This window comes from Paroedura picta, chromosome 10, assembly GCF_049243985.1.
Source record: "Paroedura picta isolate Pp20150507F chromosome 10, Ppicta_v3.0, whole genome shotgun sequence".
Classification (NCBI taxonomy): domain Eukaryota; kingdom Metazoa; phylum Chordata; class Lepidosauria; order Squamata; family Gekkonidae; genus Paroedura; species Paroedura picta.
This window is the reverse complement of record NC_135378.1, coordinates 67747750-67764050: the sequence shown is the minus strand read 5'-3', so window position 1 is coordinate 67764050 and position 16301 is coordinate 67747750. Positions and strand designations below refer to the sequence as shown.

At 45.6% G+C, this 16301-nt stretch overlaps 1 protein-coding gene and 2 long non-coding RNA genes across 6 annotated transcripts in view; 2 read left to right on the top strand and 1 right to left on the bottom strand.

Moving 5' to 3' along the window:
- Window positions 1–3895, bottom strand: part of LOC143819239 (uncharacterized) — a 62464-nt gene extending 58569 nt beyond the window's left edge. For both annotated transcript variants that reach the window (XR_013224879.1, XR_013224878.1), the window contains exon 1: window positions 3584–3895. This is a non-coding gene — a long non-coding RNA (uncharacterized LOC143819239). The remainder of the gene's footprint in view (window positions 1–3583) is intronic.
- RPL34 (ribosomal protein L34) overlaps window positions 1–16301 on the top strand; it is a 305621-nt gene that overhangs the window by 241541 nt on the left and 47779 nt on the right. The gene's annotated exons all lie outside the window — the stretch shown is intronic.
- LOC143819238 (uncharacterized) lies at window positions 3894–14645 on the top strand. 3 transcript variants are annotated; one of them, XR_013224875.1, is made up of 4 exons: window positions 3894–4014; window positions 4403–4552; window positions 4668–4725; window positions 13116–14645. It is a non-coding gene; the product is annotated as an uncharacterized LOC143819238 (long non-coding RNA). The 3 variants fall into 3 exon arrangements; XR_013224876.1 differs by lacking the exon at window positions 13116–14645 and adding an exon at window positions 9714–10468; XR_013224877.1 differs by lacking the exon at window positions 13116–14645 and adding an exon at window positions 4810–5008.

Genomic DNA, 16301 nt, shown 5'->3' with positions numbered 1-16301 from the left:
ACAACTTCCTATAGTTTTGTTGCCACAGAAAGAAAAGAAAAATCAATCAATGCCCTAAATAATATCATAAAGTCACTGATGTGGCACTTCTTGCCAACGTGGAGTCACCTATTCAAATACCTTAAAAAAAACTCTTTAATGACTGAAAGTTGGTGGTTATGGCACTTAAAATGTGTATCCAGTAACTACTACTACTAACAGTCCTACAGTCCAGGACAGCATTTACATTTGAAGGAAAATAACAATACATTTTCTAAGGGAACCTGGGGGTGAATTTATATTTTGGGTGCTGAAATCACTGCACATATGGTGATTTACCTTTCTACGAGTGTGTTGGGCAGCCAATTCATGGTGCACATACAACCTCGCAAGGGTTTTGAAGGAAAGCTTTGCAAGAAAATACATGCCAGTTTGATCTAGTGAACTGACTTCGTGTCCAGCGTTACTTTGCTTACTGGAAACAAAACTACTTTCATCTTTTCAGAGGACATAATAAAGCCATTATAATTGTTATTGGCACCGTGCACAAGACTTGATTAACTCTTGGCAGACAACACAACCAATTCCTGCCCCTTTCCTCCCCCTTCCTTCTCCACACCAGAGTGATATTAAATCGCTAAAGCCACAAGAAAAAATAAAAAACACCCTCAAATTACTTAAGTAAGACGGTACTTTCCATTTCAGCTCACCCCAGGCAAATCGAACAGGCCCCCTTGAAACAGTGACAAGAAGAGTTATAGGAGCTTAAGAGCACCAGACACCAATTACATCTTGAGAACTAAATGCCATAATTAACAAGGCATATACTTTAATCTAAAGCAACTCAAATATGTGGCTGGATAAAGAAAAAAGGTATAGATAAACTCTGTAATTATAATAAATCAGTGCACAGGGGAAATGTATACCTTTGAGGGATCTTTCTTTATTCCGCAATTAACTTTCAGATGTCTCACTAAGCATTCTTCCTTCCACCATCTGTGTATGCCACCGTCACTTCGACTCTCCTCTGCACTCTCACCACCTATTTCTCCTGTAAAGAACCCCCCGTGTTGTGGCTCCGTTATAGGCATTAAGGGATCACGGGGCAGGCTGCTTTGATGGCGAGGCTGAGCTTGGGTGGAAATGTTCCTTGGAGAATAATTCTTGCGAGTACTAAGCAATTCTCAGGGATTTGGGGAAGTGCTTGGGGTTGAGGGTGGGGTCGAGCAAAGACCAGTGGACACAAGGTTTGGGCAAGGGGTAGCCAAGTTCAGTCCCTGTATCCCCAGCTTTCTGTTCACAGCCAGTTACCATGTAAAGGCATAGGCAGTGGTTGTGCAAATTCGCTTTCATTGTCAGGTGAATTTGAAAACATACTGAGTTGGCCATGGGATTGCTGTTCTGCATGGCCGAATCCTAGATCTGTCCCAGCAACAATGTTTCCGTGAGGTTTCCTGTTGTGGCTGCAGTGCAACAGTTTCGGGGCTCCCACATAGTGGGTTCCTCACAGTTCTCTTCCTACAGTCCCTGCAGCTGCCAACCCCCCCCCCCCCCATGCTACCAGGAAGCTTTTTTACAAGTTTTTTTTACTGATATACCACTATCCTATTAATCCTAGCTAAGGTTGCCAGCATGCCAGAGGAAAGATGCCCTCTACCTTTAATCGAAGTTTAACATATAGAAATGGGCAGCTGGAGCTTTTTATGACATGGAGGCAAATAACCAGGTAAAGAACATCCCATTAAGGCTCTATTAAAGGGAAAATATGGCATTTACGGTTTTGTTTAAAGTACCCTCTCCCGGTGACAGGGGAAACGACCCAGATGTTGGTGGGACCATAAAAATATGGACTTTCCCAACCACGTGGCAGCAAACTCAGTTTTGATACCTTTCTCAAAAATATTGCTGCAAAGTAGTGGTGGTGGTGGTAGGAGATCATGGGAAAGATACAGGAAATGCAGGATGCATATGAAAGTACCTAATTGCTGTAGGAAGGGGGGGGGGTGAACTGCTTCCCAGCAGCATCCATGACCTGGCCAAAATTAAATAACACCCTGATAGTAACCAGTCTTTCAGTGAAGGCTGGCATTTTGTCATGACACCCAAAGATGCATTCCATGGCTAGTTTTCAAAGTTCCATCTCAGTCTTGCTCTAACTCAGGGGTAGTCAAACTGCGGCCCTCCAGATGTCCATGAACTACAATTCCCATGAGCCCCTGCCAGCGAATGGAGGGCTGCAGTTTGACTATCCCTGATCTAACTCCTTGCCTCATTTTCTTTGCATTATGTTACTTTATGGACTTGATAAGCCATATACTAGAATGAGCCACATGAACTGCTTGCATAGTTGAAATAATCAAGACAAGTAGCCATGTTAGTCTGTCCCTAGCAGTAGAAAAGAACAAGAGCCCAGTAGCAACTTAAAGATTCACAGCATTTATGGCAGGGTGTGAGCTTTTGTGAGTCTGAGGAAGTAAGCAGTGACTCGTGAAACTCATATCCCACCAAAAATGTTGTCAGTCTGTAAGGTGCTACTGGATTCTTGTTCTTTTTTTCCCCTATTGCTACAAACAAATTAACATGGCTACTCATCTTGATTATTTGGTTGGCTGTGCTATTCTAAAGCACAAGTGGGACCCTTAGGGTTGCCAGCTCTCGACTGGGAAATACCTGGAGAATTTCAGGTGGAGCTAAGAGTGGATGGGATTTGGGGCAAGGAGAGACCTTAGCGGAGTATAATGCTATGGAGTCCACCCACCAAAGCAGCCATTTTTTCCAAGAGGAAATGATCTCTTTTGCCTGGAGATGAGATGTAAAACCAGGGGATTCTCCAGGTCCCACCTGGGGACTGGCATCACTAGGGAAACCTCCCCCACTATTTCCTCTTTCCCTTCCCTGAAAGCATCCATAGCTTCTGTCATTTTCCTGCTTCCTTCTCTCCTTCCCACCATATAGGCAACCTAACTTTATCTGTCCCTCTGTCTTCAACTTTCCCTCCTCCTCACAGTAGCCTCTACCTATGAAAACTATGGTATAGTTGTGTGGTGCTGGCTACTGGGCCACACCTACATACATGGCAGGAAGCCCTCCGGTATTTGTGGGGGGGTCACATCACTTTCCTCTGTATCAGCCTTCCCATGTTGTTCTCCTTTCCCTCTGAGTGGTGATTCCCATATCCTCTCACCTTTCCTTTGGGGGTGGTATTTAACCCCCTCCCTATGTATCCCTTATTTTATATTTAAGATTTTTCTGCAAACTTGGAACATCCCCTGAGCTTGTAGGAAAATCTGTTTGATATCAGTGTGGCCTCAATCTACAGATTTAGGTATCTACAGATGGAGGCCACATGTCTATATTACTACATAGATGATTGCATTATATGTTGTTTAATGTAAGTATATAAAGGCATGTCTCCTCTATTTTGAGCTGCATAATATTTTTTTAATCATGGAGCTAAAAAATCAGCCACATATCAGCCCAAGATGAATCTTGTTCATCTTATGCCATGCCATATTAAGTAACCACATGGCACACATATGACCAGAATGAAACCCTCAGCACATGAATATGAATGGCTGTGATGTGCTACCTGGCAACAACCTACCTGGCAATAGAGGACATGCCTTTGGTACCAGCAGCAAGATTCACTTGGTTAGAGGAGAGCGGGATCAAGGTAGCCTCAGCAACACAGCAGTTTTGCTAGACTGCCATAGTGAGGATCAGAAGGTATGAAGGCAGCAGGTGAGCCTGGACAGGGGAGCAATGGCTCCCAGAGCCTAGGAAGGCTAAGGCAGGGCGTGGTTATGGAGCATAGGAGGCTGTTAAGGAAAAAGGTGGAGCTTAGCATAAGGCCCAGAAGTAAGGCTTTTATAAGTGCAAATATTAAAGGAAGGCTTTAATAGGTACAAAGGGGAAATGGGAGTTAGCTAGTGGGCTGCAGGGATGGGAACAGGAGTACAGGCAGAAAAAGAAACCCAAGGTAGAGGAAGAAGAGGCCAATGATGGGAAGAGGAGATCTTTAAGAGAAGTTCCTAGGTAAGGAGGCAGGCTACAGTGTCAGAGTTCCTTCCCCTTCCGATGCATTTGGTGGGTGAAGCAAACCACACTTTCAGGTATTAGGTATGTGGCTTGGTCACAAGCTGTACAAGAAAGTACTGACTAGGCTTTCAAGACTCCATGGACCCCAGAGGACACCACAGTGGACACTCCAGGTTTTGGCAAAATGACAGCCCCATCTGCCTGGTCACCATGTTAAGGTTTTTTTATTGGGTTTTTAACAGAGGTTGTAACGCGTCACGAGCCTCAGGGGAGTGGCGGGCAATAAATACAATAATAATAATAATAATAATAATAATAATAATAATAATAATAATAATGATGATGATGATGATGATGTATTTGCTATATAATAATATATTTACAGTTGAATCGGCCAGCTTATATTGTGTATACATTCACTGCAAGCACATTCTGCAAAATCATTTTTTTGTCGGAAGAGGCCATGTAAATGGATGAAGAATAGTTCTAAGAATGGCAACTAACCATGACAACTAAATAGAACATTCATGTTCAGGTGCAGTATATCTTTAAATGCCAGTAGCTGGAGGTAACCACAAGAGGGGGTATCTGGCTGGCCACTGTAGAATACAGGATATTTGGAACAATAGAGCTTTTTCTTTTTGCTACAGAGTTTTGGAAAGATATGTCGAAAATTAACTTGAATCCCTGATGCACTTCCTGACAAAGGTAAGCGAGCGATTTCTTCTATTTTCCTTTCTCCTTTAACTTTCAAGTAAGAGGCATGACAGGATCCTTTTCTAATTTAAAAAGGCATGTGCCAGAACCAGACAACTATGAAGAGGAAAGGAGACAAGACCGTTAGAAGCAAAGCTTTGTGGATATAAAATGAATGTGTCAAGGTTAAAGTATTCCACTAATCCCAGGGTCAGGAAAGAAAACTGCAGCTAATAAAGTCCTTCTGTGGCATTTTATTCTCTCCACCGAAGGAAGAAGGGCAGCCAGGAGACCAATTACAAATCACTCGTCTGATGCCTTTAATCCCTTTATTTCCATTCTTCATCAAAATAAGAGATTTCCCTTCCCCCCGCCCCCAATGAATTTTAAAATACTCCAGATTTTGTGTACAATATGTTGTGTTTGGCTACAGGAAAAGTTGAAGAGATATACATACAGCCTCCAATTACTTTCTAAAGCCCTCCTTGCTATCAGCTGCACCCAGAACATACAGAGGGGATGGATTGTGAAACACTCAGCAAAAGATCTGCTCATCCCATTCCTTTGGCAAGGCATGGCACGATATATAATCAAAGTATCATGAATGTTAATTCATGCAAGGAACACAGCTCTGGTCAAACTTGATTGCAGACAAGCATAATTCTTTGAGCCAAGCTACCCGTGATGCAGGGAATCCATAATTAGTCCTTAAAAAATAGTTTGTTACTGAGCCTCCGGGGAGGGCGGTATAGAAATATAATAAATAAATAAATAAATAAATACATAAATAAATAAATAAATAAATGAATGAATGAATGAATGAATGAATGAATGAATGAATGAATGAATGAATGAATGAATTGGTACATGTGTTGGGCCTGTAATCTGCAAGGCTAAAGCATCTCCCAGGATGATGTCACTTCCTGGTCATACCAGAATTGGTATCAATCATGCAGAAGATGCCAGTTGTGTCCCTCCCCCTTTTGTCTGTCCATGTCCTCCAGCCACTCACCTGAGTGGTGGCAGACAAGGGGAGCAGTTGGTAGGAAACTTGTAACTCTAAATCAGGGGTGGCCAAACTGTGTCTCTCCAGATGTCCACACATTACAATTATTATGACCCCTGGTGGACATCTGGAGAGACACAGTTTGGCCACCCCTGAAGCCTAAATTGTACTTATTGGAGAACCACTGCATCTCAAGCACAGGCAGCAACATTTTCCATCTAGAATAGGTAGGAAAGCCTTTTGTGTGCATAGAGAATAATGCGTACTATGGTATATCAGTTCTCTGTGTTCTCTGCACAGGAGGGAATACCATTTCTAAAGAAGTGTTTGCTCTAGCAGTTTTTATTGGTACTTATTCTACTACTATTGCTACTGCTGCTGCTACTACGTTTAAAAAGCGAGTGCCTGATTAAAAAGATGAATCATTTCAAATATATGTAACCAGTCTAGCAGATGAGATCCCTACATCCCTAATAAGTTTGCTGTTGTAACAGTTGCTAATTTTGTAAAATGTGGTGGCTTGTTTATGGCAAAATGGTGTAAACAATTTGCTAGGGTATGAATCTTAATTTAATTTGTATGGCTTCTGGGTAAGACAATGGCTGATGATGATGATGAGCACGCCACCTTCCCTGCTGAGCCCCCCACCCTAATCAACTCGTACACATGGGGGCTTCCAGGCTAAAATATGCAGCTTCTGGGGAGTCTTGAGAGTCCCCAGCAGGTCTCATCAGAGAAGTTAAACAGGCAGTCTGTCGCTGTATTAATTTTCTTCACATTTATTCCTTGTGGGAACTCGAAAGGACTTGAATTGTGATTTTCCTTCTCCCCCACTATTTTCTCTTTCCCATCCTTGAAAGCCCTCATAGCCTCTCCCTCTTTCCTGCCTCTTCTCCTTCCCATCCACCAGCCAGCCTGCCTTTATCTTCTCCCTTTCATATCCCTTATCTTCTACCTTTCCGCCCTTCCATATCCCCAGCATCCTCTCCTCAGGAAAACTATGATCCAGTTGTGCGGTGCTGAGTCAACCAGAAAGGATGTGCAAAAGGACACCATTATCCCTCCTCAGCTACAGCATTCTGTTTCCACTTTCCTCTCCTGCTGACAGACCCCAGTTCCTCAGCCTTCTCTGCTTCCTTCTCTACTTCCCACCCACATGCCCGTCTGTTGTCTGCCCTCCAATTTCAGCTATATTTGTTTACTTACCTCATTTATATCTCACCTTTCCCTACAATGGGGACTCCAAGCATCTTACTTTATTCTCTTCTCCTCCATTAATACAGTCCTCCATTAATACTACTTATCCTCAGAATGGGCTGAGTTGGGAATAAGAAGTGGGGCAAAGGGGGCCCTCCCTGGGCCGGTCCCCTGACTCTGCCCCCAAAGGAGGGAGGGAGGGAGAGTGAGTGAGTGAGTGGAAGAGATTATCTGCCAAACCGTGGCCTTCCCTCCCAAAGCAGGGATAGGAGGAAGAAGAGGTAGTCTGCCTAACCCATGGAGCAGGTGCTGCTTTTGTCACCTTGGGCAGGCCAAGTGCTGCTGCTTCCCTTGTCTTTCACAGGCTGGGTGCTTCTTCCCTCATCTTGGCTTGCTGCCTTCCCCCACCTCACGTGGGGCTCAACTGGGCAAAGCCCTCTGCCTCATGTGGGGCCTGGCCAGCTGCTGCCCTCTGCCTTGACTCATCTTTCATGGGGCTCAGCAGAGCCAGGTGCCACCCACTGACTCGCTTCACATGGCATGCCACCCGTACCTCGACCTGCATGGGGTTTGGACAGGTGCTGCCCTCTGCTTGATCGTGTGTGAAGTTTTGCTTGGCCAGGCACTGCTGCCTGGTTTGCCTCTCAGAGTTCCGCAGGGCCTACAAAAGCTCTATGTCCCCCGCAGGGCCTTACGCTCTGCGGGTGAGAACCTGTTGGTCATTCCCGGCCCGAAGGAAGCGCGCCTAGCCTCGACCAGGGCCAGGGCTTTTTCAGTCCTGGCCCCTACCTGGTGGAATGAGCTCCCGGGTGATCTGCGGGCCCTGCGGGATTTGTCAACTTTCCGCAGGGCCTGTAAAACGGAGCTCTTCCACCAGGTCTATGGTTGAGGCTGGGGTCAGCAAATCAGGGACATCGCTCCCCCCCCCTAGGAGTTGGAGTGTACGCTACTCCCCTATCCTTTCCTCTTCACCTCTTAATAATTGGGGGAGGGATGGGATTTTTAGCTGCCATGTTAGTTAGTAGATTGATATTTTAATGGGAATTTTAATGGGATTAGTTGTTGTGACCCGCCTCGAGCCTATCGGGAGAGGCGGGAAATAAATCTAATAATAATAATAATAATAATAATAATAAAACAGAGCTCTTCCGCCAAGCATTTGTCTGAGGCCGGGTGGTGGTCCCGGGAGTTTATTGGGTTCCCCCGCCACTAAGGCTACTGGGCCAGGATTAGACTGGCCTCCAACCATGAGGTGATCTGCCCCTGGCAGTATCAACCTCGATTGTTACATCTGCCCACTTTTGGACCAGCCAGTGGTCTCTCTGTGTGGGATCAATTTTTAACTAAATGACCGCCATCAATTCTATAGCTGAGTTTTTAGAATTATGTTTCAATGGGGGATTGTTTAAATGGTTATTATTGTATTGTATATGTATTTGTATGGGATGTGTATTTATAAGATTGTAAACCGCTGTGAGCCAGTTCACTGAGAGCAGCAGTTATATAAATCCAAACAAAATAAATAGTGTGCCACTGTCTGCCTTGTCTTGCTTTGTGCAAACTGGCCTGACCATCTGCCTCGCCTCACCTCACGTGGAGCACAATGGGGCACTGTTGTCTGCTTTGCCTTGCTGTGTGTGGAGCTGAGCCTGGCCAGGCACCACCACTCACATCCCTTCACATGGGGCTCGGCTGGATGCCATGGTCTGCCTCTTCTTACCTGAGGCTCAGCCAGCTTGGGTGCTGCTGCACGCCTGGCCTCACTCTGACCTCAGCCCCCTGTCTTGCCTCACACAGGGCTCGGCTGGTCCAAGTGCCTCTGTCTGCCTCACCATGTGTGTGGGTCAGCTTGTCCTGGTGTTGCCATTTGCTTTGCCTTCCACAGGGTTCAACTGGGTGCTTGCATGGGATGGCTGGACCAGCCACCAGCACCTGAATTTCCTTACACAGAGCTTGGGCAAGTCAGCCACTGTCTGCCTTGCCTCATGAGGGGCTCAGTCAGACTGCTTTGTGTCATGTGGTGTGTTGCCAAGTGCTGTTGTTTGCCTGCCTTAACTTGTGCAAGGCTCAGCTGGGCCAGGCACCACCATCTACCTTGTCTCATGCAGGGCTCAGCTGAGCACCATGGCTGGCTACCTTTTCTCACACAAGGCTTGGCCAGGTGCTGCCATCTACCTGCCCGCATCTCCTTTGGGACTCACCCAGGCCAGGCACCATCATCTACTGCCCTTGTCTCATGCAGGCTTGGCTTAGGTGCCACTATCTCCTTCATCCAGAGTCTGAGTTGCCTGAAGAGACTGGCAGGAAGGCTATATGGAGGGGGGGGGGCAACTCCAGCAGCAACAATATGTATCTTCCTATAACCCCCCCCCCCACTTATAGCTACCATATGTCTCGTATGGGTTTTTGTACTGAAAATGTCATAGCTCTGCCTGAGATGCTACATTGCCTCTTGGAATGAAGGGCCGTGGGGGTGGGCATGTCTTCGCACCCACTGGACGAATGGGACCTCCCTAACTCTAACCACTACACTGCACTCCCTCCTACCATGACTGTGAACAAATCCACCCAGCCACTGGGTCTCAGTACGAGTTGAGCTAAGGCTCTTGCAGTTTCACCTTCCTTTAAGGTTATTGTTGTACGTAATTGTTAATGTTATTGTTACCACCTTACTGTTACTTGAATGATGTTACCTATACTATTTAAACCGCCCTGAGCCTTCGGGGAGGGTGGTATAGAAATACAACAAACAAACAAATAAATAAAATTAACAGCCTATTCTTCCTCCCCAATGAAGGGCAGCATCCGTGAGGTGATCTTATTGGATCCTCACAACAATTTTGCAAGGGCGATTGGAATCCGTGTCTCCTCCCGTTCGGGTCCAGCCCCAGCACACGCTGCCGATCAAATAACTGCATTGGAGGTGATCTGAAATATTTATTTGATGCCAATAGTGCATTCCTCTGTTAAACACAAAGCAGCCGGTTGCCTGCAAACCTCTTATTTTGCTGTTAGCCGGAGTCAGACAATCTGTGCAGCTTGAACTGGCTGAGAATGGTTCGTGCGCATCTCCAGCACAAAGCAGTACAGTTTTCCTCCCTCTCGTGTGCCAGATATAAGGATTGCCCCACATCGGGGAGAAGAGAGCTTTCCGTGGGCCCTCCATGGAGAGGCACTAGCTAGGCAAGTGCCTTTCCCGCTTATCACCCGTTCCCCCCTCAGTCATTCTTTCACTCTTAAGACTGCGTGTCTAATGCTTCTCTCCGTCAGCATGGATCACTGGGTGCCTGCGAGACAATAAACATCCAAATCTGACTGTTATGCTTGCAACGATAAGATATAAGCAAAGATTTCTATGCTGGTCTAGCAGAATTTCTGGCTGTGAGTGGAATATTCCGCACAAAGCCCACGGAGTTTGATTTTGTCTTCAGATAGGCCCAGCCCTGGCAACGCTTTTTATCCGGGGAGATCAGCCACAGCACTTGCTGATTTTACAAGATTTGCGCAGAGACATAGCCAGCGGCTAAGGGAAGCAGTGAGCATTAGCTATGTATTTCACCGATTTCAGAGTGTGCTTATTTGTGCTCTGGCGTCTTCAATGCAGGATCGTAGCTGAAATTGATGTATTCTTTACCTGGAAGTAAACGCTATTGAACAGCGTGAGATTAACTCCTGAATAAACAGGATTATATTGTAAAACTGCAGTTCTGCAGATGGCTACCTGGAAGTAAGTGTTACTCAGTACAGCAGCAGGTCTTTTGCTGTGTAAGACTGGGCTGTGGGTCTGTAATGGGCGCAGCCAAGCTTGCACATAGCTACAGACAATAGAGCAGTGGTTCTCAACCTGGGGGTTGGGACCCCTTTGGGGGTCAAATGACCCTTTCACAGGGGTCGTGGCAGGGTGAGCAGCTTGGCCGGGGTGGGGGGCACCGCCACTGTTGCCGCTCCTCCTGCAGGTGCCCGTGCTCGGCTACCAGCCGCTCCAGCAGCGCTCCCGGAAAAAAAAACAATTTATATACAATCATGGACAATGGATCTTCACGCCATTGGTCAGTTTCGGTTTAATTTCTGTGAAAGGACACTTGCATAATTTTATGGTTGGGGGGTCACCACAACATGAGCAACTGTATTAAAGGGTCACAGCTTTAGGAAGGTTGAGAACCATTGCAATAGAGAGCATCCTACTCTTGAGTTAATATTTTAAACTGAGTATAAATCACAGCTCTCTTTTTAGTCAACATGGGAAGGTCCAAGGGTGGGAATGCCAACCTCCAGGAAGGCCCTGGAGATCTTCTACTTTTATTATTGATCTCCAGACTACCGAGATCAGTTCCCCTGGAGAAAAGGCTATTTTGGAGGATAAAATCTATGGCATTGCAGCCTGCTAAGGTCCTTCCCTTCCCTTAACCAAACCCCAAATCAGCTGATAAGACAGAGTGACATGCCTCATAGCTAATGCCTGATTGTGTAATTTCAGACTGTCCTATAGCTAAGGGCGTCAAAGACCAAACTGTTTTAAATAATTCTGCCAAGCAAGAGCCAGTGGATGCAATATTGGTTGCAAAGTAATCCTTTTTTGTGGCTTTTATTGCCATTCCATAAGCTTTCATAAATATCGTTAGAAGTTATGAGTTTTGCACCAAACTCACTCTAGTTCTTGTTTCTGAAGTTAGCTATGCCGATCCACCATTAGCTCATCTACTGAGGCACCGGGGTAGTGTGTGTATGTGTGCATGCGTGTGTGTGCATTGGATCCATAAGTTTCCTTGGTCAAGCATAAATCAGCTCTTCTACTACACAGAGAAGGCGTGGGAGCCTGACTCAGGCCTTCAGAGCAAAATGGTCCACTCACGGCATTCTTGCAGGTTGCACAGGGCCAATCTGCACCCCCACTGCAAAGATCAAATCCAGAATGAGTCCTGCATGATATGCGGGACCAGATACAAACTGAGAGAGTCCTAGTGTTGTCAGATCCGAGCCTTGCGAGGTGCCAATTTTTTCTACATGGACATTGAAGTCCTCAGTCTAGGGAACTACAAGGTCCACTTAGCCACCAGTTCCAAGAGGTTCAAAAGGGCATCTGTTGGTGCATTAGGCAGCCAGTACACCACCCAGGTGGTCAGACTCTCTTCTGTGTCCCACACTAGTCCCACAGATTCAATGCCTGGGATCACTGGAGAAAGACCCCTGGATCAGCATCATAACTCCCCCTCCAACCTTTTGTTTGCAATTGGTAACGGAATTAGTACTCAGGCGGGGCCAGTTCTCTCAGGGCAACCGTCTTGCCCTCCCACACCCATGTCTTGGTCATGCATGCCAGACTTGTTTTTTTGTTTGGTTTCCAAGTTTGCATCAGCACTGGCAACTCTGGCATCCATTACATCTTGACACAGAGTTCCCATATAAATAATGTCCCAAAGGTTTACAGTGTTTAAGCCACTGATGCATGTGAAGGATAGTGTGGGCGTGTTCCACAAAAGGATTTCTTTGTACTATATTGTTGGCACAAGTATGCAATCTGTGGTTTTCCAAGTAATGCATTGTCCCAGCCAGTTTCCCCCTTTATGCAGGATTTCGGTTGCGAACAGAGCTGTCAAAATGGAATTATTTTATTCAGTACCCATGGGACTTAGAAGAAGCCTGAAACTGTAGCTAAGATGCAATGAAAATACAACAGACCAGATGATGGCAAGGATGAAGTGTCACAAAGCTGTTTTATTGCAACCGTGTCAATATCAAGGAGATTGCAAGAGAGATCCTTGCCCCTGGATGACTTGATGGATGGAGTGTCATCCAGTTTTTCCTCCAGAGTTCAGGCTTGGGTGTAGTGTGGCTGGTGGTTACACTTTTCAGAGCCTGGTTAGGGCTGCAAGCTGATTACCATGATGTGGCCTATTTATGTCACTTCAGAAAGAAAATAGACTTTTCTCCTTATGGCTCATGAGATGTTATAGAGAGAGAGAGCTGGAGAGGGAAACCATGTTCCAAGTTTGAGGAATAATACTTAAATCCTGATTGCTTCAACTCATTTGCAACTTATTCTGCTTACCTCTATTCAGCGATTACTTCGCTGGATTCTAGGAATGCACAATGGTAGGATTATTTCAATCTTTTTGGATAGTGTGTCTCTGTCCACAAAGGGGAATACTACATATTACACTGCATGTAATATATTGCAAATGTCTTTTCTCCATTGCAGATGACCCTTCAGAGAAGGTGATTTGCAGCAGAGGAGAAATAAGGGAAGACTTCTGAACCCTACCTATGATGATTACTTTCTCACTTAAATTTCCTCCTTCCCCAATAACAGAATACTGACTGTAGTATAGAAGTTGGGACCAGGTTATAAAGAAACTATCTGGCAGAGGGAGGGGGTAAATCTCTGGCACTTCCACACCATCTTCCATATAGCTCTCCTTTTTGCTGTGAAAGCAGAGGAAGTACTTACAGGGAGTATCAATATTTTATCTTATTTTCCCTGTCTCAGCCCTGAATGACTGCCATCACAACTGGTAATAGCTAGATTGCTCTAGTATTATAACGTTACAACGATCTGTTGCAACAGTGTTTTCATTTCTCTCAAGTTCCAGGTTTTGATTTATTATAAAGAATATCTCCCTACCGCTTTTTGTTGCAGAGGTATAAGGGGAAAGATGTGTCTCCACAACAAGAAGAGTTTGAAATTAAAACTGGGAGTACAGAGGAGCAAATACATTTTATTTATTTATTTATATTTTTTAATTTATAGACTGCCCCTCTCCACAAACGATCTTGGGGAAGTTTGCCTCAATAGATTAAGCCATTCATCTATAAAACACTGATGCCATAGTTCATTTTAATATCAGTCTAGGTATTACACACAAAAATTAAATCTTGAAAATGACTCTCTGGTGGGGAAAATGGCACTGAACATGGCACCATAGTGGGCAGCCCTGTGGATAATGTGCAGCTTCCCATCCAGACCATCTGATAATCTGCTCAGAGGGTGTTGTTCCCAGAAAGATCAGAGAAAAGCAGGTTTGGGAAAAAGGCACGTCAAGGAAACGTCAATTGGAGCCTAATTCAATCTCAAGGTAATGTGGATCCCTACCCAAAAAGTGTGGTGTTTTGGTGTGTGGGGGAAAATGGGTGTGTGAAAACAGCTTCTCTTATCTGATGCAAATTGTTCCCTCTTAAGGTAAATGTATGGTGGAGAAGGCCAGGCTTTGTTAGATGTGTCTGCTGTGTGATTTTGTGGGAAACTACAAGTCATGAGGACAAACATATCAATGAGGTTCAGATTGACCTCTTCACAAATTTGATTGTGGGTTTGTTTGTTTTTGCGGGGGGCGGTTGCAAAAAGGTTTGGGTGACTCCTTCATTTAGCTAGGAATCACAGCTGCCAGTCTCAGATCTTCAGAGTTTGTTTCGTCTTCCCAGTGTCTCTGGTATTCACTTGGTTTATCCTCCAGTACTCACCTCCTACGCCTAGACATACCATCTCAATCATGTGACCAAAGTTGGAGGCTGCCAGCAAAAGTTCACGACATAATAACTTAATCTCTAATAACTTAATCTCTTAATATCTGTAATATTTTTCCGCCTCTTTGCTGCTAAGACTAAAATGGCTACTCTTCTGGATTTTCTGGTGTGCTGTTGAACTCATTTTAGAAGCCAGATTGACATACAACATCTGTACTCAATTTGCTCAAGTGAATCATTTCAAACCACTTCAAGAAACAACAGACTCATCTACTCTTTCTGATATTTACCACTCCAGTGACATCAATACAAGAATTACTCTGGTGTATCTCAGACCATCTAGTTCAAGGTCCTGTTTTGAATCCTGGCTACTCAGATGCTTCCGGGCACATACAAGCAGGCTACAAAGGGGAAGACCTTACCTTACTGAAAGTCCAAAGCAAGAGTTTTATGATGGTACAAGACTCTCAGCTTCTTGCTCACCAGACCACCTGCCCTCTGGGATGCCAGTCTCTTGATGGGATCAGGGGATCACCCAAAATTACAGCTCATCTCCAGACTACAGTGATCAATTCCCCTGCGAACGATGGATGTTTTGAAGGATGGCATTTTATCCCACTGAGGCTCCTGTCCTCCCCAGACTCCAGCCCCAAATCTCTAGAAGTTTCCCGACCTGGACCTGGCAAACTTACTCTGGACCACCCAATTGCTAAGGTTGACAGATGCTGCCATGGTGTTGGTGGGGGAGGCAGGGTGCGCTCCAGAAGTAGCCATTATACCTGACCACAACGTGTGGATTTAATGATCTGCACATCAAGGCCCCAGGTCAGAATAAGGTAACTATATAATAAGCAACTGTTAGAGCAGTGGTCCGCAAACTTTTTCAGGCTGCGGACCGGGGGGGGGGAGGGCGATCCGGGCATCGTGCATGTGCAAAACTAGAGCGCATGCATGAAACTACAGTGCATGCGCATTTGCAGCTGCGCATGGCACAAAAGCGCATGCGTGGACCTGCTGTGCATGCGCAAAATCGCAGTGCATTGTGCAAATGCGCATGCATGGACCTGCTGCGAATGCACAGACCTGCTGAGCATGCGCTTTTGTGCCGGTGGCTGTGCTTCCCTCTCCCCCCCATCCCGCAGAAAGAAGCTTGTCGGGCTGCAAGCTAATCGGCCAATTTGGCGGCTGATTTGCTTGCGGTGTGGGAAGTTTCTCACTGTGGGGGGGGGGCGGGGAGAGGGAGCCGCGGCCCGGTGGTTGGGGACCACTGTGTTAGAGGATGCAGTTCCTTAGTGCACAGCTAAGTTTCCAAGGCTTGTCTTGTTGTGCAATTGTGGTTATCGTTGTCTTGGTGTTCTGCAGTGAATCATGCAGTGACTCTATAGTTGGAGATGTCATCTCAATATTGTGATGAGTAGCCACTGGTTTGTTCATAGAATCATGGAATCATAGAGTTGGAAGGGACCTCATGGGTCATCTAGTCCAACCCCCTGCACTATGCAGGACACTCACATCCCAATCACTCATCTACTGTAACCTGCCACCCCGTTGAGCCTTCACAGAATCAGCCTCTCCTTCCGATGGCTATCTAGCCTCTGTTTAAAAATTTCCAAAGATGGAGAACCCACCCCCTCCCGAGGAAGCCTGTTCGCTTTTTAAAAAGACAGCAAAGCTGATTTTAAAAATCACCACTTCTTAAATCAGTGATTTCCATAAGTCTCATGGCACAAAAGACTGACTTTGCCTGGGTGAAGCATCCATTTCGGTTCTGGCTGCTCCCATCGTGGTAATGCATAAAGCAATCTATGTCAGTCAGAATAGTTTACACATTACAAATTTGTTAGGGGGAAGGCACCTCTGTGTAAGCAATAATGTGGAATTACAAAGAAGGCGTCATCACTCAGTGGTGCAGCACACATTTTGA